We start from the raw sequence: 24,011 nt of genomic DNA on the forward strand, positions 1-24,011 counted from the left end.
GTTTTTGAAAGCTCAACTTGTGAGAGACAGGCCAGAACCAGCACAAACAAGTCTGTGCAAGATGGATTTAGCCTCGGCTCCAGGTTATGCTGCTGGGCAAATGCCAGCATAGGAAGAATGGCTGTGTGCACTGTGTCTAGCAAAGGAATGGGTGGTGTTGGCAGAAATGGTCCCCAGGAACTCAAGAGAGACTTAAAGCTCTAGGGAAGCAGTATGACATTCAGCTATGTCTGGCCATCAGTGACTAAGCCTAGCTCAGAATGAGTGGGAGGTCAACCCCATTGGCTGACAGGGATGATGTCCAAGAGGAGGTCGCTGAAGCTGAATGTTGGGATGGCCCAGAATAAAAATGGTGACCCATTAATGCCTCCTGGAAGAGTTCATTAAAGACACCAAGTCCCAAGGACTCCCAGTGAGACCCAGAGAAGCTCCCTGCCATTTGTATGGGACAGAAAACTGCAGAGACAGTGTGTGTGGGGGGGGGAGGGGGGTGCAAACAAAAGTGATTCAAACTCCAGGCATGCTGCACCTAGCAGCACGGTAGGTAGCCTGTTACCAGATGACTTTTTAAAAGTCAGAAGTAATTGCATTATGAGTACAACACACGCTCCAGGGTTATTGAGATGGATGGTGACAGCATTAACCACAAGATGCTGTCAATACATAATCATCACAGAAGCAATTCGTGTTTCTGAAGAGTGGCCTGTCTTGCACAGGGTTCCTCCTGCTCAGCAAGTACCACATAGATCCGCGGTCAGCTGGACACACTTCTGCTAACCTCTCCTGTGATGACCAAGAGAAACACAGCAGGAAACTACACACCGGAAGTTGACCTGACGCCATCTTCCCACCTACCAAGGAAGGGACTTCTCAGACTTCAGGATTCCAAATACAAGGTCAGTTTGACTTCCTGATGTTTCTAAACCTTGCTGACATTAAAGGAGACACAGCTCGGCCATAAAAGTACAGTGATTGTAAGAGGAGACACTTTCTCCCACCCCCTCAATCCATCAAGTGGTTATGTTGTTGTTGTTGTTGTTGTTGTTGATGATGATGATGATGATGATGATGATGATGTGATGATCTTTTGGATCGCGACTATACTCTCCACTCAAGGAGTCATCCTGACTGTCCCCTGAAGCAATTTACCCACCATGCTTGACTGGATTCTTGTGACATCTTGCAATCAAAGTAGGCAAACCGGCCACTGTAGTGTGCATAGCTGCGGTTTTTAAGGCCGGAGCTACTAAATCAGAATGTCTGAACAAAGGAACATCAAGAGATAAGACTAGCTCCGACTCGTTCTACAAGAGAGGCAAGAAACATAAGGCCTCTATGCCATGGAAGTCTCTGGACATTTAAAATGGGAAACTTTAAATAGTAAATTATGACGACAACAATGATGGTGATGATGATGGTGGTGGTGGTGATAATGATGATAATGAAATAATTTCAAGACTTTATGGCAAAGAGTTACCACTCGGTACATTAGTCAGAAGGAACTTGGAAACCAGCCAAGTCACATGATGTTCAGCAGCACAGCAAATAGCTGTCCGTTCCTTTTTTTTCCAAAGACAGACAGCAGTCCTCTCAGGCTGGCCTAGGATATGAACTATATTATTCCTAGGGTTTGGTCTGGAGCAGACAAGAGAGGTTGTGGTCGGGGACAGCCCATGCTTCAAGCTCAAATTCAGAAATATCTTTTTTTGTCATGTTGTTGGTGCTCCTAGCTCGCATTGGCCCAGGTTAATCTGTAAGGCAAGTGAAATAGGTGCCCAGTGTACCAAGAGTGGGGAAAGGAGCTTTCTTCTGTATGTCTATTCAGATCGTTAAGATCAAACTGTTCATGTGGGGGATTCTGAGATGGAAAAAGAACACAACCGGCCCCTTCTGAAGATTACAGGACAGGACAGAGGGCCACAGAGGCTTAGGTAGACCAGAGCAGCCAAACTAAAACACCACAGTGGGGCTTAGACGCCATTACCATGTTCCTTTCAGACTCCACACAGAGCAAAGTTTCAGGAAAGGAAGTATGTTTCAGCTATCCCATTGGACAATTCCCTGCATGTGTACAATGCAGTTGTGTTATCTTCTTCTCCTACTCCAGATGACCCCCTTTTCTTCTTCTCAACAACCTCCCTCTTCTTTCATGTCTCTAACTTTGTGACCCACCCAGTGGAGGTTACTTACTGGAGCAGGAGAAAATTACTATACCATTGCAGAATTTGGCTTCAATTCCCCAGCAATCAGTAACTGCCACCTCGGGGATGTGTAGAATCTCATAAGTACCTCCCCCACCAATACCTTTCCCCTCCTCCCAATACCTCTGTCCTTCCCCCCCAATACCTCTCCCCACCCCCACCCCCCCATTCTTGAAGGGCCAAGCATTTTTCTAAACAGTTTCTTGGTTTGTTGTTTTTTGTTGTTGTTGTTTATTTGTTTCTGAGACAGGGCTGTCCTATGTACCCAGGGCTGGCCTCAAACTAACAATCTCCCCCCACCCCCATCACATCGCAGACTCCTGGAACTGTGAGCATGTACCACTGTGCCTGGCTGATGTCTAAGTTAATAACGGAATCCTCTTTGCTTCTGTCTACACAATAGTTACAGGCTTGTCTTATGAGGCTGGTAACATAGGATGGACAAAACTGAGCTGAATTCCTCAAACTTCTGTCTCACTCTGGAGCCTAGGCTGGCCCAGAACTCCAACATCCCTCCTGCCTCAGCCTCCTACATGCTAGGATTACAGGTACACATCACTGCCTGGCTTCTAAAAAGACTTCGGTCCGGCACCAAAGATACAGTGAGAGCAGAAAGGATATCTTTCCAGGTCCACACCCCATACACACACACATACACACACACACACACACACACACACAGGATTGACTATGCCAGTATGCTTCTCTATGCTTGGGTTCAGCAACCCAGGAGGCTTCAGGTGTAGACTGGATCTGAGGCCTGAGAAATAGGAAGAGAATTCAGAACAATATTCACCCAGATTTCCTTCTGTCCCAGTTGGAATCTCTCAGAGCAGAACAAGATAGGGCAGCTTGAGGTTCCTTGTGGGCTTTCGCACTAGGTTCTCGGTAACTGGTGTCAGGATCCCATTTCCATCTCACATGAAGTCTAATGTGCAGCATCTCACCCCAAACACCAGAAAGGAACATCAGAAGCCTGCCAAAGGTCTCTTTACCTATCGCCACAGTGATTCTCCTAGACAAAATCATACACAAGACAGAGGAGGTGCCTGAGCCACCTAGTTGAAGAGGCCCAGATTCCACCTTCAGATCATCCTCCTGCCTCCTCCGTCTCATTCCTGATGAGACTTGTTACCTGTACAAAGGACTGCTTCATTGTCCCCAGCTCTGGCACGGGGCTCACAATTCCACACTGTGCTTTTCACCCAGACCTGAGCAACCTGACCCAGAACTGTAGACGTTCTTCCCAGCCAGATCAATGTGAGCCCCAGTGTTCTTCCGAGTTGGCAAATGGTGTCCTCGGAGCTTGTAAAGAAGACTAACCAAGAATAGGGAACTGATGTCAAGACATCTGAACCTCACTGACGTCAGCTCACTCCGGCTACAGGACAGCTGTGCCTTCAGGGATCGCTGTGAAGCCAGAACGCAACAGGAATTCCTTTTCAAAGCAAAGACAGTTTTAGGTATTCAAAAGGTTCCTTTTCTGGGTTGTATATGTAGTTGACTCAAAACGGAGCAAACTCAACATTCCATTGCAAGGAGCTTGCATTCCAGAACACTCCCCCATTGAGCCCTCCTTTATCCACCCTTTCTCTTCAGCATAGTTTCCTGGAAAACTCTTATTCCTTTTGACACCCACTGTCATGATACCCAATGCTACTGTTACAGATATCATCATCTCCACTATGGCCCCATCACAGCTAAAGTGGACCCAAGATATAGTTCCACTGCCTTGGGTCCATGTAATGAGAAGGGCTGACATCCATCCTGCTACATAAAGATTCAAGTCACAGTGGAAGCACCTGCACATATCGCAGGCATATGTAAGCCAGATGTCCAGTATGGGACATCAGGAAAGGACCCTCTTATCTCTGAGCTGGGGAAAGGTTTTTAAAATGCTACAAAAGGGTTAGGTGTGGTGGCGCACACTTGCAATCTGAGTGTCGGTGAGGCTGAGGCAGGAGGATTGTTGCATGTTCAAAAACAGCCTTGTTTACAGAGTGAGTTCAAGGCCAGGCAGGGCCTCATAGAAACAAGAGCTACAGAAGGAGAAGAAAGAGACCATGAGAGGTGGAGTAGTCTCTAGCGAGCCCAGCCCAAGGGGCTCCCTCAGGAAGGCACGGGAGGCTGAAATATTAAGAACAAGAGAAAATTAGCCAGGCAGGAACAAAGAAGCCCATGTCCTACGGAAGGCGGCACAATAGGTTGGTACACAAGCCAATAACACTCAAAGGGAAGCACTTAATGACTGAGACAGGCCTACAGGACTGACCCAGCTGGAGTGGTAAGAGGCATCCCCAGCCAGGGAGCCCAGGTCAGAGATGCTGAACTTCATCCTGCACCTGCGAGACGCTAGAGGAGGGGGCGGGTATGCAAGGCAGAGCTGCAAGCTGGTTTCCAATAATGCAGAGGTGTTTTCTCAGACGACAGAGAGCAGAATGGGATGGACAAGAGAAACAGTACGTGCCACACAGTCAGACATGTTGGCACACACATGCCTGAAATCCTAGCATTGGAGAAGTAGAAAGAGGAAGGTCGCTGGTAGCTTAAAGGTTAGCAGCCAGGAATATACAGAAGGAGCCTATTTCAAAAAAAAAAAAAAAAAAATCCAAACCACATTAAGTGGGGAGAAGCATGATTTGTAGGATATGCATTATTTCCGTATACACTTTGACCCTCTGTATCCACAGATGCATCCAAGATCTACCCAAGCTCCAGGATATGTCTCAAACAACAGAAAGAAAAATGTCCAATGTCCGTATAGAAAGTCCATCCGGTAGACATGTTACATGTAGAGCCATCCCAGCTGGCTGAGCCATAAGCCCAAGTTCAGATTATGAAACTTACTTTCCCCTTGTCCTTGATACCGAGGAAAACTGCTGCCCACCTTTTCACCCAGAGAGCCATCTATCTACAAGGGACAGCTACACCCTGCAGGGAGGGAGAGAAGCTTCGCGTCACCAGGTCTAATATGGATGAAAATCATCCCAAGTAGTCTCTCCTTCAGCCTGGCAGGGAGCTGGACCCATCCATGCAGGTCAAGTCTCCAATCAACCAACGTCGTGGACAACTGCTAGACTTTGACTGTCCCTTGAGGCCCAAGTGAGGGAGGAGGCCGGACATACTTCCACCCACCTTCCCAAGACAGGAAGCACACAGGTCAACCACAGAGAGCAGGGAGACCCAGTGTGGAGTATAAGAAATGTGACAGCCAGGATGGTACCCTGGGAGGGGAGGGGGGGTGGGAGAGGCAAGACAGAAGAGCAGGTGTGAGGAGACATAAGGGGTGAAGCTTTGGGAACATACAGCATTGGGCCTTTAATAACAAACCATTCCCAAGAGAAACAGTAATGAAAGAGGAGAGAGAGAGGGGGAGGGAGAGAGAAAGAGAGTAGCGTCCTTGGTAGAGCAAGATGGCTGGCTGGCCTGTACAGTGCCCTAGGTGCCCCTTCTGTCTTGTCTTCCTTCCAAGTGGGTCCACAAGAGAAACTAAAGAAATGAACAACCTATCGTATTTGAAACCTTGAACTTTCATGCAGCAGCAGCAGCAGCAACAACAGCAACAACAAAAGTATGGTTGGTGCTGGAGGGATGGCTCAGTGGTTAGGGTTGCACAGGGCCCTAAGGAAGAATCCAAGTTCAGTTTCCAGCACCCAGGTCAGGTGACCGAACCGCCTGTATGTAACTGCAGCTCCAGAGGCTGTCAAGCTCTTTTCAGGGAGGTGCCTGGAACTCACACGCACACGCTCATACCCAGACAACGCATAATCTTTTTAAAAAAAAAAAATATGAAAAGGCATGGCCCCTGAAATAAAAATTGGGGTGCGAGAGAGATAAGGTAGATATGACTTTTCAAAACACAGTGTTATCTAGAACATAGGAAGGACTTGTCTTCACAGATTAGCACACATAGAGCCTCTCTGCTAACTGTGTGGAGGACAATTAGTAAGTAAACACCGAGATGTGCTATCTGGAGTGGGATCAAAGCAATGCAAATCTGAAAACCCAGGGGCCATTTAAGCAAGCCAAAGGGGGGGAAAATGGATGTATCTCACCCTGAATCAGGTTGAAGCAAGACACATTTCTCCATCATTAGCAGCAACATAAATCAGAGAAGGCCTTTCTGGAAGACAAACCCCTTCTCACTCAGCAGTCAGCCTCCCGATCTGTAGCCTGGGTGAAAACTACCTCTGCTGGCAAACATAGCTGTCCTAGCTTCATCCTAAGAGCCAGCAGGAACAGGCTGAGCATCCCGGGGATATGTGATTTCACACAGAAGTATTTGATAGACGGTGGCATATTCCAGGAGATGGCAATGTTATAGTCTAGGCAGCAAATGAGACTGCTTACCATAAATGGGAAAAACCAAACGTAAAAGAACAAGGTGAAGGAGAAGATGAGGATGATGAGGAGAGGAAGAAGAGGAAGAGGAGGGGGAAGGGAAGGAGGAGGAGAAGGGGGAGGGGGAAAGAGAGGAGGAGGAAGAGGAAGAAAAGGAAGAGGAGAAGGAAGAGGATAAGGAAAAGGAGGAGAAAGAAGATGAAGAGGAGGACAAAGTGGAGGAAAAGGGGGAGGAGGGGGAGGAAAAACAGGAAGAAGGAGGAGGGGGAGGAAGAGGAGGAAGAAGAGGAAGAAGAAGGAGGAGGGGAGAAGAAAAAGAGGAGGAGGGAGAGGAAGAGGAAGAAGAGGAGAAGGAGGAGAGGAGGAGGAGGAAGAAGAAGAGGAGAAGGAGGAGAAGGAGGAAGAAGATATATCTTAATTTGTCAGCATCTAGAAGACAGGGAATGGTCGGTGCTCAGCAGGTAAGGATGCTTGCTGGCAAGCCTTATGATCGGTGTTTGATCCCTAGAACACACATGGGGAAAAGAGAGAGCCTTCTCCTGAGAGTTGTCCTCCGACACACACACACACGCACACACACATACACACACACACACACACACACACACAGCACCACCACCTTAAATAAATAAACAAGGTGCACATAAGGACTTAAGGACCTGAATGGGGGAATCCACAAAAGAGCCAGGGTGGCACCACAGCCAGCCAGAGGCTGTGTCTCCACCCCTCAGTGGTGGCAGTCACTCTTCCATGGTGTAGCCCCACCTGCTGATGCTGTCTCTTCCATACACAGGAAGTGAATCCAGTCGTCCCAAGTTTCAAAGCTCCAATTTGGATTCACACCTAGTCCTCGAAGACCCAAAGGGCATCCATCCTCTTGCCCCTGAAACACTCTAGCTTTTGCTCCTGCCTGCTTCCCTCGCCCCTAAAAGGCCATGACTTCACCTTCATTTATGCATTTGCTTTTATAATTCTGAGATTCCTCCCTGTGAGGTGATGTAGCCAGGGCATGTATACTGGTTGGGTTTGGGTTTGTTTTTTTTTTTTTTCCCAACTTGACAAAAAGCTACGGTCATATTGGAACAGGGCTCTTCAACTGAGAAAATGTCACCAGCAGACTGGCCTGTGAGCAAGCCTGCAGTACGTTTTCTTAGCTGGTGATTGATGAGGAAGGGCCCAGCTCAGTGCAGGTGGGCCACTAAGCATCAAAACCCTCTGTTGCCTCGATTGGAGTTCCTGCCTCCAGGTTCCTGTCTTGAATTCTTACCCTGACTCCCCTTAGTGATAGAGTGTGTGACCTAAGAATTATAAGTGAAATAAACCCTTTCCTCCCCCAGTGTTTTATCATAGCAATAGAAGCCCTAAGTTAGACATCACGCTTATCATGATAGCAATCCCTTGAGACAGGTGTTTTCTTCCCCAGTTCATCAGATGAGGAAGTGAGGGTCACAGATTTAAGAGATGTGGGCGGGGCCACGCAATCCTGGCGCTCCAATCAGAGGCCAAAAACTCAGCTTCCACTCAAAGCTCCCAAATGTCACCTCTTCCATTTGCATTCCCCCGCCGAAAGAAACTATTAATAATTGCGATCCATCTTGAGGCATCCGAATGAGCTGCTTATAAATGAACTAAGTAGGTGAGGTTGCAGGGAGCATGCTAATTGGGAGAGTCAAGGCAGAAGAGCAAGATTTGCCTAGGGACTGCCATCTACACCTTTAGTAAAACCAAACGACATCCAAAAAAAAAAAAGTCTACTCACAGACGAAAAGCAGGGTATGTCCCTAGATATGGATGCTCAGATCTGAGTTCCAGTGCACTTCTTGTAAGAAACAAAGCCACAATTAGCTAAAAGATTTCTGTGAGTTAGAACCCAGTCCACTTCCGCAGAGGGCTCTTGGTTGAGGCCTGGAAGCAAGAACAGTTAAACACACACACACACACATACACACACACACACACACATACACACACACACATACACACACACACACACACACACACAGAGGGAGCTATTGCAAGATGAAACTAATATAGATGTGGTGATAAATGATTGCCGGTACCACTGCTGACTTACTCTCTAAATAATGACATAATAATCGCTAAAATATAAACTCTAATTAAATACCAAACCTAACAAAGTCAAACAACAGTAAATGATGTTTGACAGAAGCAAAGGTCTTAGGGGAGGTGAGGGGAAGAATTCTAATAAAAATCACACAACTTGGCTGGGGAGGGAGATGCCTCAGGCGGTAAGATGCTTGATGCGCAAGCATGGGGCCTGGGGTTCCGGTCTTCATCACTCACATTAAAAAACAAACAAACAAACAAACAAGCAAACAAATAAAACTGGACATTGTGGTGTAACTCTAGAGCTGATTGGGTGGTAGGGCTGCCGACAATGGAGGATCCCTGAAGGTTCTCAGCCAGCCAGTTTTGCTAATTGGAGAGAGACTCAGTCTCCCAAATTAAGGTGGAAAGCAATACAAAAGGACACTCACTGTTGACCTTTGACCTCCATACACACACAAAACCACAGAACTCTATAATGTCAAGCAAAAGAAAATAAAAAACACAACAACATGATATCATTTCTTTTAGTTTCTCATAGATAGGTAAACACTGGGGCCCAGGAAGGTTTAAGGGCAAGCCTTCCTGCTGATATAGTAGTAAAGCAAGAAAGAGAGTGGATCTCCAGAACAGAATTCCCCCCAAAGCCCCTCCTCCTCATTCTGCTGTGTGTTGGAAAGCTATTCCACTCCAAGTCGTATTTTTAAAACAGCATTAAACATTCTATAAATATTAAATTGCTTTTTAATAATTTTCTAATGCACAGGGGCATATTTGAAGAAAGGGGTCTGGTTTTGATTCCTTTTGGATACAGAATACTGCTCAGGAGTTTAACCTAGTATTGAGTGAAATATTAACAGGCTATATAATGGTTTCAGTGTTTCTCCAGGAAAACCAAACAGAACTCAAAAAAGCGTATCCCCCGGGCCTTCTGGTGGTGGTGTTTCTGGAACGCACAGTCGACTCCACGGTCTACTCCACAAACCCGTCACTGTTAAGTAACTCATCAGCAAATAAAGAGGAAATTACCGAAGGGGATTTGCCAAGCAATTAGCCCTCTGAAGCAGATGACATACAACTGTTCTGGGGAGGAGCTTCCCAGCTAGTCATATGTCAGACTCAGAGCCTAGTAATCTGTAAATAAAAATGCACGGTGCACGATTACAGCTGTGACAGAGGCTGGAGCTGCCAGCCTAGCTCTTTGACAGTCGATCTCAGGGCCTTTCTGACTCCGTGTGTTTGTAAAGGGGAGGCACTGCCACCGGAGATAAAAGCAGCGCACAGTAAATTTCACCCAACATCCAGAAGACAACCAGCGTGCCTACGCATCACCTGGACACAAACTAGCAATGATTCACTGGCTGATCCAGGGAAAGAGAGCACAGGCTAGACCAGGAAAGGCAAGAGCATGAAGGGCCATGAGATCTGCCCTAGGTGGCCACCTGGCTGCAGCTGATGGCCTCTGGCTGTATGTTTTGCTCTTAGACCGTGTCCTGAGTGACACCCTACCACCTATCATCCTGATAGAGATAAATCACTCCTATCTGCCAAGTCGTGCAAGCTGAGTGATGACCCCAATGGAGCTCTCCCCGAGCAGTCAAAAGTTCACCAGCTCCCCGGGACTCCGTGTGGAACAACATCTGGAGCCAACTTAAGCCAATCCCCCAAGCAGATAAGCAGGGTGCCGCCGTCATCATTTTCTTCAATTAATAATTATCGAAAGCACGAAGGACTCTAGGGGCCTCGCAGGGGAGAAAAGGAAGAGAGTTACGGGCAGCTTGAAGCAGAAGCTCATGGGAGTCTCTGGTCAGAGAGGAGGGCTTGGAAGTGGGGAGCTTGTGGTGTCAGAACCATCCCTGGTTTTGGTTTCTGAGCACACGCAGTGCCAGAGTTACGGCTCGCTTATCATCTGTGGCAGTCTTTACTTTCTGTATCTATCTGTAAGCTTCTTAATATAGGTAGGGCTCAGGGCTTGCGCATAATTCAGGGCTACTGGGATCTGTCCAAGCTGAGGTTACTTAACTCCCAGCAAAGATGGGTAAGTTATTCACCCTCTCCTGTGCCACAGTTTCTACATGCACAGAACTCCTTGTTTTTAATATTGTTATTTTTGTACTTAATAATTTCATTCTTAGCCACTTGAGGGCAATACGAAGAGTTCGTGTAAACAACTCAAGTAAAAACAAAACAAAATAAAAACATTAAACAATCTTCAGGCTTTCCCTAAGTTCATGTGTAAATAGACTGCTCATTCACACAAAGATAACTTTCAACGGTCCCCTGCACTGTGTGCCATGGACTCTTAGGCTAACTTCCCCCCCAGAAGCAAGGCTTAACAATGATATTTATTTATTTCAACAGTATCTTAAGTAGTCCAAGCTTACTGTGTAGCTGAGGCTGGCCTATATATGTACGTATATATACATACATATATATATATATATATATATATATATATATATATGCATTATATATTTTTTCTCACATTTAAAAGATCCTACAGAAAGCCTCTAGGAAATCATCAAAAGTTATGAAGCGCACCCATACTAATATGAGTTATCAGAAATACAGTTACTGAATCGCCACAAATGAACAATGGCTAAGTTATTAAGTGGCTGACACAATGAGATTCACGCCTGTCACATGAGAAGAGTCAATCAGTGGTGGAAAAGATCAAAGAATTGCTGGAATTGTTGCTAATAGGTAGAGGGCCACCCGCCGAAAGTCTTCAGAAAGCCGCCTAGAGGAAAGTACGAGAGCTGTATTTGTTTTAAGTAAAAGGAGACACCGCAGGGCTGAGTGTCAAAAGTAGCGTTCATTTTCATATGCACGCATATTAGAGCGAGCTAAAATGAGCTCCCGTGCCTGTTTTATAAAGGATTAAATGTTTCACCAAGACTCCATGGCACTGAGTTGAACACAGAATTTCTAGGGTTCTGGAGCTCTAACAGAAGAGACCTCCAACCTCTAGCCTCCCATCCACGATTCACCACCCCTGTATCAACCCAGTCCCTCTTGCCACCCCAGCTTGTGAAGAACTGACAAAGGCTGAGCCATGCAAGTCTTCAAGCTCCCCTCCTCGCTGCCTCTTACCTTCTCCCTCTGCATTCAACACCAGCTCCTGCATCCTTAGAGTCAGCCATGCCCTATGTGTGAGCACCCCTCTGTCACGCAGAAGACCTCAAAGGCCAAGTTCAAAACCCTTTGTACGCCAGCGACTCTTCCAAACTGCTTTGTGGACTGACCTCTCCACTGATCCCATACCCCCACCAGTCACCCTGACTTCTGAAACTCAAGAGCACCCCCCACTTTCAGCCACAGTTGCCCAGCCTACATCCTACATACAAGCAGGCATTGGCTTGTATGTAGGACTGGCAGGACTTTCCTCTGCCTCTCTCCATCTCTTCCCACAGATGTGCAATCCAGCCTTCAGAGACCAAATCACGTGATCCTCCTCCTCACAGTCTTCCCTAAACTCCCACCACCTTTCTGAATTCCTTCCGGGTCAGGGTGTACCCCCCTAGTAAGTACAACCCAACCCTCTCAGCTTTGTTGGCTATTCCGGGTGCATTCCTTCTGTCTCTCCCCTGGTCACGAAGAATGGATAATCTCCGGTAGTTCTTGCACAGGTCTCATGTCCAGAGCACCATGAAGTAGTTGAAAAGAAAATACACAGCAAATATATGAATGAATCATTTCTTTATATAGATAGTAGCTATGAATAAGTTAGGGTCATAGCTGGCTCAGCTGTATCATACTCATAAAATAACAAGAGCCAGAAATAATAATCCAGACTTTCATTTAAAAGAATAACTTGAATATATCAGGATGCAACAGGATACTCTCTCCCTGCCCACATACAGCCATCAACTGTGTGGACCATAATGAATCCATTATGTATGCAAGCTGCTTAGATAATGCATATACGTTCCTTTTCAATGCAATGAGAGAAAAGATCAACGGCCTAATGTGCAAGGTGACACTGCACTATTTTGTCAGTAAGACCCTGAGTCTCCACATGACACTTACCTTGTTTGTGAGGCTAGAAACCCCTGCACCTCAACAAGCAGGCCCAAGATAAGACTCCCTTGACTGCCTGTCTTGTACACGAGAAAATTCTTGAGATACCTTGTTATAGATAATGACTCTCTTCAAATACCACAGGTTTTACAAAGAAAAAAAAAAATGCCTCACCCCATATGCACCTGAACCGCACGCCTAAGACTTCAACCTGAGAGCCTCCTGCCTGGCAAAATGGGTCCCCCTGAAGGGGGAGAGCAACAGTAAGACACCCCACCCTGCCTACTAGCAGACACCTGCAGATCTTCAAGAGGAGTCGCCTTGCAGTAAGTAGACATCACCCTGCTTCCATTTACAACAGTAGCTCTCCGTCTTCCTGATGCTCTGACCCTTTAATACAGTTCCTCATGGTGTAGTGACCTCCACCCATAAAATCATTTTTGTTCCTACTTTATAACTGCAGTTTGCCATGATTGTGAATTGTAATGCAAATATCTGTGTTTTCCAGTGGTCTTGGGCCACCCATGTGAAAAGGACCATGCGACCCCCTAAAGGGGGTCATGACCCACAGGTTGAAAACTACTGATTTAAAGGGAGCCTCTCAAATACACAATCAATAGACTATGAAGAACTCATTTGCATAATTCAAAAGAATACAATGCTTTTGGAGTGCTAACTCGCTCCGTCTCTGCTCTGCCCCATAGAGGATTCTTGGAGTCTTTCTTTCTGTCCCAGGAATTGAACCATACTTCACACATACTAGGCAAATGCCTTCTCATTGAGCTATACCACCAGACTTCTAGCTATATTTTCTAAGGCTTAAAAACAACTGCTAGTCAGGCCTCTCTTTACAATATATTCAAACTACAAATAACTCTATTTATGCATTGCTACTCATCATCAGCCTATCTCACTACAATGCAAAAATAAATAAATAAATAAATAAATAAATAAATAAATAAATAAAACCCCAAACAAACAAAAGAATGCATCCTACCACAGTTCGGATTTAAACTTCAGAAAAAATAAATAGAACCTGTATTGGCTTTGGAGAGCCACAAATACCTACAGGGTTGGTCCACAGGTCAAGGTCTAGGCACCTTTACTTGTTCCTAGTCATGTATGATCCAGGAACAGCCATGGGACAACAAGACCATTATATAATCACCCTGTCTAGAGATAAGCTACATGCTAACAATGAGAGCTTATGTGAACAGGCCATAAGCCACATGCCAGGTACACTCAAGCCACACAGATGCATATTTTTTTCTCCCATTCCATCCTCATGGTAGAACTCTGTGGTCCCCATCTTGTATGGAGAAACTGAGGCATGACCGGGATACAAGCATGTTCGTGATCGGAGTCAGCATCCCCAGGTTTGAAGTCCAGATACTCTGGCAAGTGACGGAGCTTCGGGATGTTACCAGAGGCCATGGAGTTCGTGCTTGGCTTGAAATAAACTGGTTCTGGGATGTCAACACAGAAACCTGGTGAATTCGCTTGGGAGTTTTTTTTTGAGACAGAGACTCCGGCTATATCACAAGCTACTACTCTAGAACTCACTAAGCAAGTCAAGATAGCCCCAAACCCTAAGGTCCTTCCTCCTCAGCTTGTCCCATCATGTGTTATGACTACAGACATGATCCACCACGCCCCGCTCCACTGGATCATTTTGTAAATGAACACTTTTGGTAACACCAGTATCTACCTTTCGACGAGTGGATTTTGAAATCCTCGACTTGGGGGTATGTGGTTTGGTAAGAGGACTCTCTGCTTCTCACCAAGAAAGGAACATTCCAGAAACACTTCCTTCATTCCAGGAGATCAGCAGGGAACATTCAGATTCAGGAGCTCTAGGGTGGAGCCCCAGATTCTGTCTGAAAGTCTCTAAGTGAGTCTGTTACCCAGCCAGCCTTCAGAACTTCTGGTGTTGCCTGGCTTCATCATTTCAAACAAAATTGCTCAAAAGGCGGAGGAAATCGATCTCCTGTTTTCTATTTCATAACCCTCCTTGTGTAGCCCAGTGTCCCCAGGACCTTCCAGCCCCACGTTCCAGATGAATTCCGTTCTCTCTGGATTTCACAGAAAGGCAGAGGCCTCCTGTCTGCTCTTTAACAGAGAACCATGAGTCAACAGTCCTTGCTTACCCACTGTTTCAAGACTCTCTCAGCCAGAAAAATTTACTGTATGTGAGGAAATCAGGAAGTTGTAAAATCCAAACAGACACAAACTCAAGACTCAACAACTCTTGGTTGCCGCTGACCCAACAAACTGTTCTCTGTTCCCCTGAAAATGTAGCTTGCTATAGTGAGAACCTTAAAACAGTGAGAACTGACACTCAAGGCAACTGGCAGCTTAGTGTTCTTAACTTAAAATAATCAGGGAGAAGCCCCAGTCAGCAATCATCGATCCTCACAAACTCGATGCAGATTTCTTCCCAAATCATAGACCACAACTATAGATAGTTTCATCCAAGTTTAACAACACAGAGGTGTGTGTGTGCGCGCGCGTGCACACACACACACACACACACACACACACACACACACACACCCTTGGGCAATTTTCCACACACTAGTTTCAAAGAAAATTATATTTCACAGTTAACAGAGTACACGGCTGGAGAGCAACCATCCCAAGTCAGACTTTATCCTCAGATGGAAAACAGAAAAACGTTGTAAAACTCTCACCTGACAGGTGACGCCCTTCCCTGTGGAGGGAGTGGAGGAAGAGACTGTTGGATAAGGATGACAGACAGATCTGCAGCTTGAAGGGACCGCCCTTGTACTTGCTGCCTGGTGCAGGATGCTTCTACAGAGGTCCAGGAAGTGCAGAAGAAATACAAGATGGAAGACCAAAAACAAAGAGAGAGAGGGAAAAATAATAATAAACCACTTTAAACAAAGATCTATCTTAAGATGTAGGTACTGAAATACAAATCTTAAGAGCATCACACTTTGAATTTTGTTATAGAGGCAAAATTTGAATTTTGTTATACACAGACAGCAATCAGCTCAGCTGAACAGGTCTGGCTTGATTCCACAGGGTCCAGGAGAGCCAACATATGAAATCTAGGCCATCCCTTCGGTCAAATGAAAACCCTGGTCTCTAAATTTGAGACGGCTACTGTCATTTTCCTTAGGCATCCAATAAGTAGCCACAAGCCAGTCCTCACAAGCAGCGTCAGGTAGAAATGGAAACAGCAATTGGACCAAAAGCCTAATTTTAATCTAGTATATACTGTTTATCCACGTGTAACTTGAAAAGCAACCATGACAGAACGTAGCTATTAGCATACTAGTGCAAAAGTGAGTGGAAAAGCAAATGAAGGAAGAAAAAAAGAAAAGATCCAATTCTGAGAAAAGGTCTCATGTAGCCCAGGCTGACCTCAAAGTTGCTATGTAGCAGAGGATGACCCTGAACTTCGGATCTACCTGCCTCCAACTCCCAAGTGCTGGGAATACAGGCATATCTCACCATGTCCAGTTTATGCCGTGCTGGGGCATTACATTATGTGCGTGGTAGACAAGCACTCTTACCAAGTGAGCTCTGTGCCCAGCCCTAAATTTTAAATAAGTTCATTGCTGAACAGGCATTGTCTTCACTTTCAGTTTGCCCCAGTAGTCAATCTAAGTCACTCACTATGTGATGAATGTATGAGTCGATAAATGAAAGAAGAAATGAATGACCTCTTGGTGCTTATGAGGTACTTTGGTGAATTAGCGATGTGCGCACAGAAACAGAAGAGGTAGAGGGTCTGATCTGCTAGCATTCTTTTTTATCCTTAGTCATTAAAATTATTAACTTAAGTGCTGGTGGTACCCAATTAGCAACTAGATTACACCAAAAGAATCAGCCATGCTGTTGGGATTTAAAAAAAAAAAAGAAAAAAGAAAAATCAGTCAACTAAGTGAATGCTAAACTGGTTTTCAGTCCGATCCACTGGAGCTGAGCTGCATATGTGTTTAGGCTGATTTTAAATTTAGTTTGGGTTTCCTAAGCTCTCGCCAGGTAACAGTAGGAAGGAGAAGGGCCAGAATTATATTGGGTGTCAGAAAGGAACTATTCTGGAATACGAACATGATCTCCAACGTGAATAATCTGTAAACAGGTAAGGAAGCCAAATATCCTTGGGTACGTGGCAGCTCATCTCAGTAGTCATAATTATTTTCAACCATACACACTCGCTATTTTTAAGAGCACAGCCCAGCTGGAAAGGAAAATAACTTCCATTCCTTTCCAGCACTTTGCAAAGTAATGAATAGTAGCCAAAGTTTTCTCCCTTCTAACGAGCCCATTCACCCTCAATTTACTTAAGCAGCTAGTACATGTTTGGGTCTGCTCTGCACAAGAAGTAGGTTTTTTATCGGTCTTTGGTTTCCCCAAGTGTAATCCGTGTGCAGAGAGAAAAGCTAAGTGGAATACCCCCCCCCATACTCTTACAAAAACAAAATAAGCCACCATCTTTCCACCGAAAGGGCTGCTGGTTTACCAACAGTGGCCGAGTTCAACAGGAGTTCACAAAATTCTCTTTCATCTTAACGCAGCATTTAAGGGCAAGGGAAGTTTTGATTTTTATCTGGTAACGTTTCAAAGGAAGCTTCCAAATACTTAATAATCACTTTCCCAGAAGCTCCAAGGGCTGGGGACTTGGGTTCGATTGTACACGGATTTGTGTGTACACAAGGTCCTGTTTACACATCGCCTGGCAGATAAGGCTTGATAGAGTCCAAATTACAGTCTCCTCCCATTCCGCTGAAGTACGCAGAACAGTCAAATGTGATGCAAATGCTGTAAAATATTAATTTACTCTAGCACTGGCATGCCTCCTTCTTTCAAAAAGCATTTGTCCTCTTATCCTAGCCAGAGTAAGAGTTATTTGCTTGCTGTATCCCATCAGAGAGAGAGAGAGAGAGAGAGAGAGAGAGAGAGAGAGAGACATGAGAATTAAAGGCAAGGCCACATGAGCTCACTGTAAAAACATACAAGCAACGAGCAAGACAATAAACTATAAAACACTGCATACACTAAAATTGGAATATTTAATATTTCAAAGGCACAAATGTGAGAAACACAATACTATTAATAGTGAAAGATTACCAAGCAAGAAGGCCCCAAATAACTGAAACTGAGATGGTGTATAAAAACCAGGAAGGAACACAGGCCTCAGGATCAGGGCCGAGGGCATGAAGAGAGAAAGTCTGCCATACGCAGTGGCAAAAAAATGCCTCCTCTTTCTGTAAGAAGCAGACATGCTTACAGGTTGGCAGCTGGGATCACCGCTAAAAACACCTGATAAATAAGTCACTCTCAACCTGTCACACTTAAAGGGCATTTCGGTGGGAAGCAGGGTGAGTCCTTCTCAGATCAAATGAAACCCTGCAATCATGGGAACGCCTACCCCGAAGTCTTCTTAACACCTCACGTTTTCTGGAAAGGGATTTTCCAGTAGAACACCATTTCCGTTCACACGAGGGTCATCATCACTGCATTTTCATTAGCCCACACATGGTACGTATTAAGAGGTATAGAAAAATCAATGGAACACGGCTGCTAACGTCCAACGTGCCAAACAAAAGAGGACGTGAGTCGCTCTGTTTGTCTATTATAGCTCTAAACACGTTTTAGTTCATGTGGGAGTAGTAATAACAGGAAGTACAAACATTTATACTAAATTATTCTAAAGGGTTAAGGTTTATAAGGACTGTAAAATATGCCATTATGCAGATTAGAGAAAAAATAAAATTAGGGAAAAAATGCTGTTTCTACCAGTAAAGATAAATTATCCCATGACATTCCTTTTCTTCTATAATTTTAAGTATTTATTTAAAAAAAAAAACAACAGAAAACCTCAATCCAATTACAAGTCTTATGGCCAATATTTTTTTCAATTATATAAAACTAGCATCGTATGCGCACATCATCATGTTGCCGCTCACAGAATCGGGATGAGTGAATTTATTGTACTAAACGAAATTAAATGCAACTGAGATAGTATTACTGATGACTCTGACATTCACATCTTAAGCAACAAGCAAAAGAATAAACTGCATGGTGCTGCTTCGGTAGAGATGGTGGCCTCCATTGCCATTGCTACAATTTTCTGTTTATTACAAACACTTAACAAAATAAGAAAAGCGCCTGCCAATCTTCTCAGGTTGGAAATATGACAACCAGGATCAAAATCTGTTCTTTGAAGCAATCAAGTTGCGCAAACCTAACTCTCTCTCTCTCTGTCCCTGTGTCTTTCCCTCTGTCCCTGTGTCTTTCCCTCTGTCTCTGTGTCTTTCCCTCTGTCCCTGTGTCTTTCCCTCTGTCCCTGTGTCTCTCTCTCTGTCTCTGTCTCTCTGTCTCTCTGTCTCTCTGTCTCTCTGTCTCTCTCTCTCTGTCTCTGTCTCTGTCTCTGTCTCTCTCTCTCTCTCTCTCAGAAGTCAGTTATTCAGACTTGCGTGACACTCTGAAAAAATACTAAGCCTGTAAAGTCAGTCAACCTCAAGGCCCTAAAAAAAAATGACAGGCCGTCTCCTGAGAAGGCTCTTTTCATATGCAAGTATTTAAGCTTTTCGGAGTCTTCAGATGACTACAGTACAGAGAAATTAACATTCACTCCTACACTCAGCTGCTGACATGAGCTCGGGTTTTGGTGAAGTACATTTATTGACTGACTCCTAATAGGAAGCAGGACGAACTGCTACAGTCTATTTGGCAGGAGAAGCTGTCTTACAAGGTATGTGCAGGAGCAAAATCCACTTGACATTTCAACATGGGAGAGAAAACAAAGTCACATTATACAAAAGGAATGTGAATCCTTGAACCCTTGAACTCTAAGGACAACCAGACCTGGGAGTCATAGGAGTGTTGACTAACGTTTTTTAGTAGTTTCTTCACACTGGCCGTTCCTGGTTGCTGGGATTCTGGGTACTAGAAATTTTTGGCCATCTTCTGCTATTTGATATGTAACCTGATGGCTCAAGAGTCTTTCTCTAATCTTTCTCTCAGAGGCAACTGGGAAGCCTGAAGTCTCTTTATGCTATTTCTAACAAAATACCACCGCTTGCCAAACCCTCTTAAAACGAAATGGGGGAGGGGGAGAGGGACACGATGCCTTTTCCAGTTCTCCATCAAGTACAGACACTTCTCCTATTTATTTTGGCAAGAGCTCATTTGTACACTGAAAGGCACGGGCCCACATTTGACTGCAAGTCAGGCCGTTTCTCTGTCTGTTGCAGAATAGAATCGAGGCCCTCCAAGGTGTGTATAAAACTTAAAATTTCTGTCCTCTTATTTTCCATCCTGGTTTCACATGAACTCACCTCTCAGAAATAATAGCTCGTTTTAACCACGGTGATGCTTTACCGGACCAGGCCACCACATAGACTCAGTAACCAGGGGAAACTCAGAAACTCCCTGGGAGGAAAATTGGGCAACTTTCTCAGTCTTGGCACTGGAGAGGTGAGAGATTTGTGTGTGTGTGTGTGTGGGGGGGTGAGTGTCTCTCTCTATGTCTTTCTCTCTTCTATTTTAACCGATTTAGCTACTTGGCCTTAAAACTGTAAACTGACTGGTGGGGACACAACTAAACCATGTCACATTCAAAGTTCCTAAAACATTCCCCTTCATTTGGACTGTCTGAGCAATGTTGGGCTACTTTTTTGTTATCTTTTCTGTCCTTAGTAGGCTTAAAGTGGTGCCCAAACGTAAACACTGGACTGCAGTTCTCTAGACATTCATTAAATTATACCCTAAAGTATCATACATACTGTTTACTGTGCAAAGCTCCCTGCAATAGACTGGCTTGAATCATCTCTAACTTAGCTGCAAAAAAAAAAAAAAAAAAAAAATTTCAATTACTTCTGAAGATATCTAAGATCAGGAGCAACAGATCCAAATTAAGGAAGATAATATTCACAATGCCTGCCTACTGTCAGTTATATATATATATATATATATATATATAGATAGATAGATAGAGAGAGAGAGAGAGAGCGAGAGAGAGAGAGAGAGAGAGGATAGGCTTGCCAAATAAGTCATCTCCTTTTTGTAAACCATCTAGAAAGCCAGCCAGCACTGTCAGCAATTTCGATTATAGAGCACGGGTGTGCTGTTCTCCCAGACTTGAAAGGGTTAAGTGCCTGCCTGGCCAAAGGCTCTAGACTGCAAAAGAAATGTTGCTTTAGTCAGCGGTGAAAGGTTTCTAGCAAGTATCAAATACTTGTTGATCTGCTCACAATAAACACCAGCAGGATTGTCAGGCTCCTTTCTCCGTCTGGGGAGATGCATTTACATATTGTCCCCAGTAGGAACAGCGTGTTGGTTTCCCTTTAGAAAAGCTAAGTAGCCTCATTCAGCGTCTCCCGTTCAGATGACTGAAGGAAGATGCAGTTGAAACAGTGAAGTCTTTCCCCTCCCGGTTCGGGGCAGCTCAAATGCTGTGCATAAAACACTCGGAGTAGTTCAGGCAAACCCACCTGAATGGGCCAAGGAACACTGTCTGTTGCCATGGCAACCTGATCTAATTACATGAGTGATCAGGGCTGGAGTAAGTGTACAGAAAACTAACACCACCGACAGTATCTATGATGAGAGAGGCAGACAGGCAGGAGGCTTTTCAGCCTCGGCTTTATGTGGAAGGTGGCGTTCAAGCCCATTTATTTGCAAAGCTGCTAAAATATTGACTGATGCGTGGCCAGTTAGAGGACAATCAGAGGAGATTAAATGCCACAGCTAAGCTGTTATGGTGCAATCCCTTTCCAAGAGTTCTTGCGCATGTTTTTTCTTCTCTCTGGTAGCTACCTCTAGCTTCCCCTGGCACAAGCTTCATTCAAAAAATAAAATAAAATAAAATAAAAATAAAAACCCTCAGTTATCAAACTGTCTTAGCTACCCACCCACCATCAGTAAACCAGAGGGTTAACCGGGGCTTCTAGGAATGGCAGGGCTCTTTAAAAAGCCCAACAGACAAGGTTTAGCAAACACTATTGCAAAAAAGTAACCAGCTGCGCCTAAAAATACCCAGCATGTAACTACCTTGTTGCCTACGATCTATAGAAATGCTGTTTAAATATTAAGAAGAGCTCGCATTATAAAACAGAAATGTCACTGCGATGACACTACTAGGTTGCTACAGGGAAACATAGGGAATACACACATTCCCCTGCATGCCAGGCAGAATGTGAGGTGAGAACTCTAAAGCATTACTTTTTATTCTGTAGGTGGTGTGGGGTCTTCTGATTTTACTAATTGTATCCTGTGGCTCTCTCTCTGACAAACTAAGAAACCTCTTCGGGGACAGAACCAGTTTGGAGGAGTTCCTACTGCACAACATACGGTAAACAAAATAAAAATAGCTTGCCTTTCTTGTTAGCCACATAGCGCATTATATAACCAGCTTCCGACTGGCTTCTTTTTTTTTTTCCGCCCTTACTACTCTTCAGCAATTTCCCAACCTTCCCCAAGTATTTATATTACCCTCTTATCTGTAGGATTATACAGCAAGAAAGCAAAACAAAACAGGACTGGCACGGGATCGAACTAAACCCCATCGTCTTAGACCCCTGATCCTCCCCTCCAACCCCCTGCGCCCCTGGCAGAGTCTAGATCAGCACCCTACTTCCACCCCCCACCACTAAGGTCCTTGCTCAATCTCCCTAGAAAACCTGAATTGTTTCACCGCTTGCAGTCAGCTCTCTACGTGGTCTGAAATAAAATGAAAGCGCACAAGCCACAGAGTTGAAGGAGGCGGCTCAAGAGAGGTCGAAGCGCTGCAGAGTCAGCCAAGGGACCACCGTGGACCCCCCCCCCCCGCGCTCCCCATCGCGATGGTCCTGGCCCCCGCCCGGCGCGCGAACACACGCACACACGCACCTACACACTCACACGCACTTACTCCCTCCTCTCCGACCCCGCCTCACCTCTCGCTCCGCCCGTCCGGCCCCTTCCCTGCCCCCTGCGGGACCGGCCTGCGCGCTCGGCTGCAACCACGTAGGAGGCGGCGGCGGTGGCGGCGGCAGCCCCGGCAGTGGCAGTGGCGGCGTCTCGGGCCCCGAGTGAACGAGCCGCGGGGCTCCGGGGCACATCCCAATCCCCGCAGCGCCTCCTCCGCCGCCACCTCCTCCTTCCCCTCCTCCCGTCTTCATTCACCCTCCCTGCCGCCGCGCAGCAGAGCAGTCCCGGCGCAGGGCAGCGCCCGCAGCTCCTCCGCTACTGCTGCGGGCGCCGGCAGAGACGCCGGGCCGGGCCGGGGCGCTCGCGGGCTCCCGGCTCCAGGTTCCAGCTCCGGCGGCGGCGGCGGCTGCTCTGGATCAGGAAGCGGCCGCACCAACAGGGCGGCGGTGGCAGCTGCAGCTAGGGCCGTTCCTTTCCCGCGGCGCTGTGATGGCCCGCGCGCCCTTGCCTCCTGAGCCGCCACCTCTCCGCGCCCCTAGCCTCGCGCAAAGTCCCCTCTTGGTCCCCTCCTAACCCCCAGAGACTGGCCTGGGCGGGGAGACCCCAAGCTCGGGGTTGCCTCTGTCAAGCTAGGCGACCCCGGGCGGGGAAGCCCAGCCCTCTCTCAAGCCCCCGCAGCGCTCACCGCCCCCACCCGGGAGGGGGGACTGTAGAGGAGCGAAGAGGGCAGCGCGACCCTCCGCGGCTGCCGCCTCCCCCTGCGCCACACGGAAGGAGGAGGACCGGGCTCTATGCGCTCGCCGCCGCCGGACCGGCAGCAGCCGGAGCGGGGCGCCGCCGTTCTCCCCACCCGCGCCCCCCACCCGGGCGCGCCCCCTCTCCTGGCGGCCGCCCACCCAGCCCCTAGCTGCTCCCCTTGCTAGCCGCTCCTGCTCCCAGAGGGGGTCCCGAGCCGGGAGGCTGGAGCCGGGCACTGGTGTATGTACACACAGTCACACATACACTCTCCCGCGCGCCTGCACACACACACACACACACACACACACACACACCACGACGCGTCGGTTTCCTTCGCTCCTCTTCCAGCTGTTTTCCGTGCAGCCCATTGAGACTGGGGGAGGGGGGTTGTATGCTGGATGTTCTTTGGCCCCTCTCCGGAGAGAGCAGATTGGGGTGCGGGAGGGGGTGATTTTAATCTAAATCGGGGGAGGGGGAGGGGGAGAGAAAGAATCAGAGGAGGAAAAAAAATAGCCACTTACTGTAAAGTGTAAATGGATCTGGGGTTGCGTGGGGAAGGGGTAACAGAGGGAGAGACACAGTGTCCTGCGGCTGCTGTAGCTCTAGCTGCGGCTCCACAGGGCTTGTTTTGGATCCCCCTGCAGTGAAACAGGTCCTGTACGGCTCCTCCACTGTAGTAGAAATGATGTCTGCGGTATACTCTGCTCTCTCCTCCTCCTCCTCCTCCTCCTCCTCCCCCCTCCCCTCCCTCCTCCCTCC

At 46.5% G+C, this 24,011-nt stretch overlaps 1 protein-coding gene across 11 annotated transcripts in view; it reads right to left on the bottom strand.

Annotated features, from left to right (window-relative positions):
• Positions 1-23,951, bottom strand: part of Atxn1 (ataxin 1) — a 413,636-nt gene extending 389,685 nt beyond the window's left edge. For 8 of the 11 annotated variants that reach the window (XM_021215427.2, XM_021215426.2, XM_029547629.1 and 5 more), the window contains exons 1-2: positions 23,774-23,951; positions 15,320-15,440 (exon numbers count right to left, since the gene is read on the bottom strand). The gene's annotated coding sequence lies outside the window, so the exon portion shown is untranslated. Of the gene's footprint in view, positions 1-15,319; positions 15,441-17,729; positions 18,821-22,540; positions 22,615-23,773 lie in introns of those variants that run through there. The other 3 variants (XM_029547623.1, XM_029547624.1, XM_029547630.1) reach the window with 3 other exon arrangements.
• Between the last annotated feature and the right edge of the window lie 60 nt (positions 23,952-24,011).

The sequence above is a fragment of the Mus pahari genome, chromosome 16 (genome assembly GCF_900095145.1).
Source record: "Mus pahari chromosome 16, PAHARI_EIJ_v1.1, whole genome shotgun sequence".
Taxonomy (NCBI): domain Eukaryota; kingdom Metazoa; phylum Chordata; class Mammalia; order Rodentia; family Muridae; genus Mus; species Mus pahari.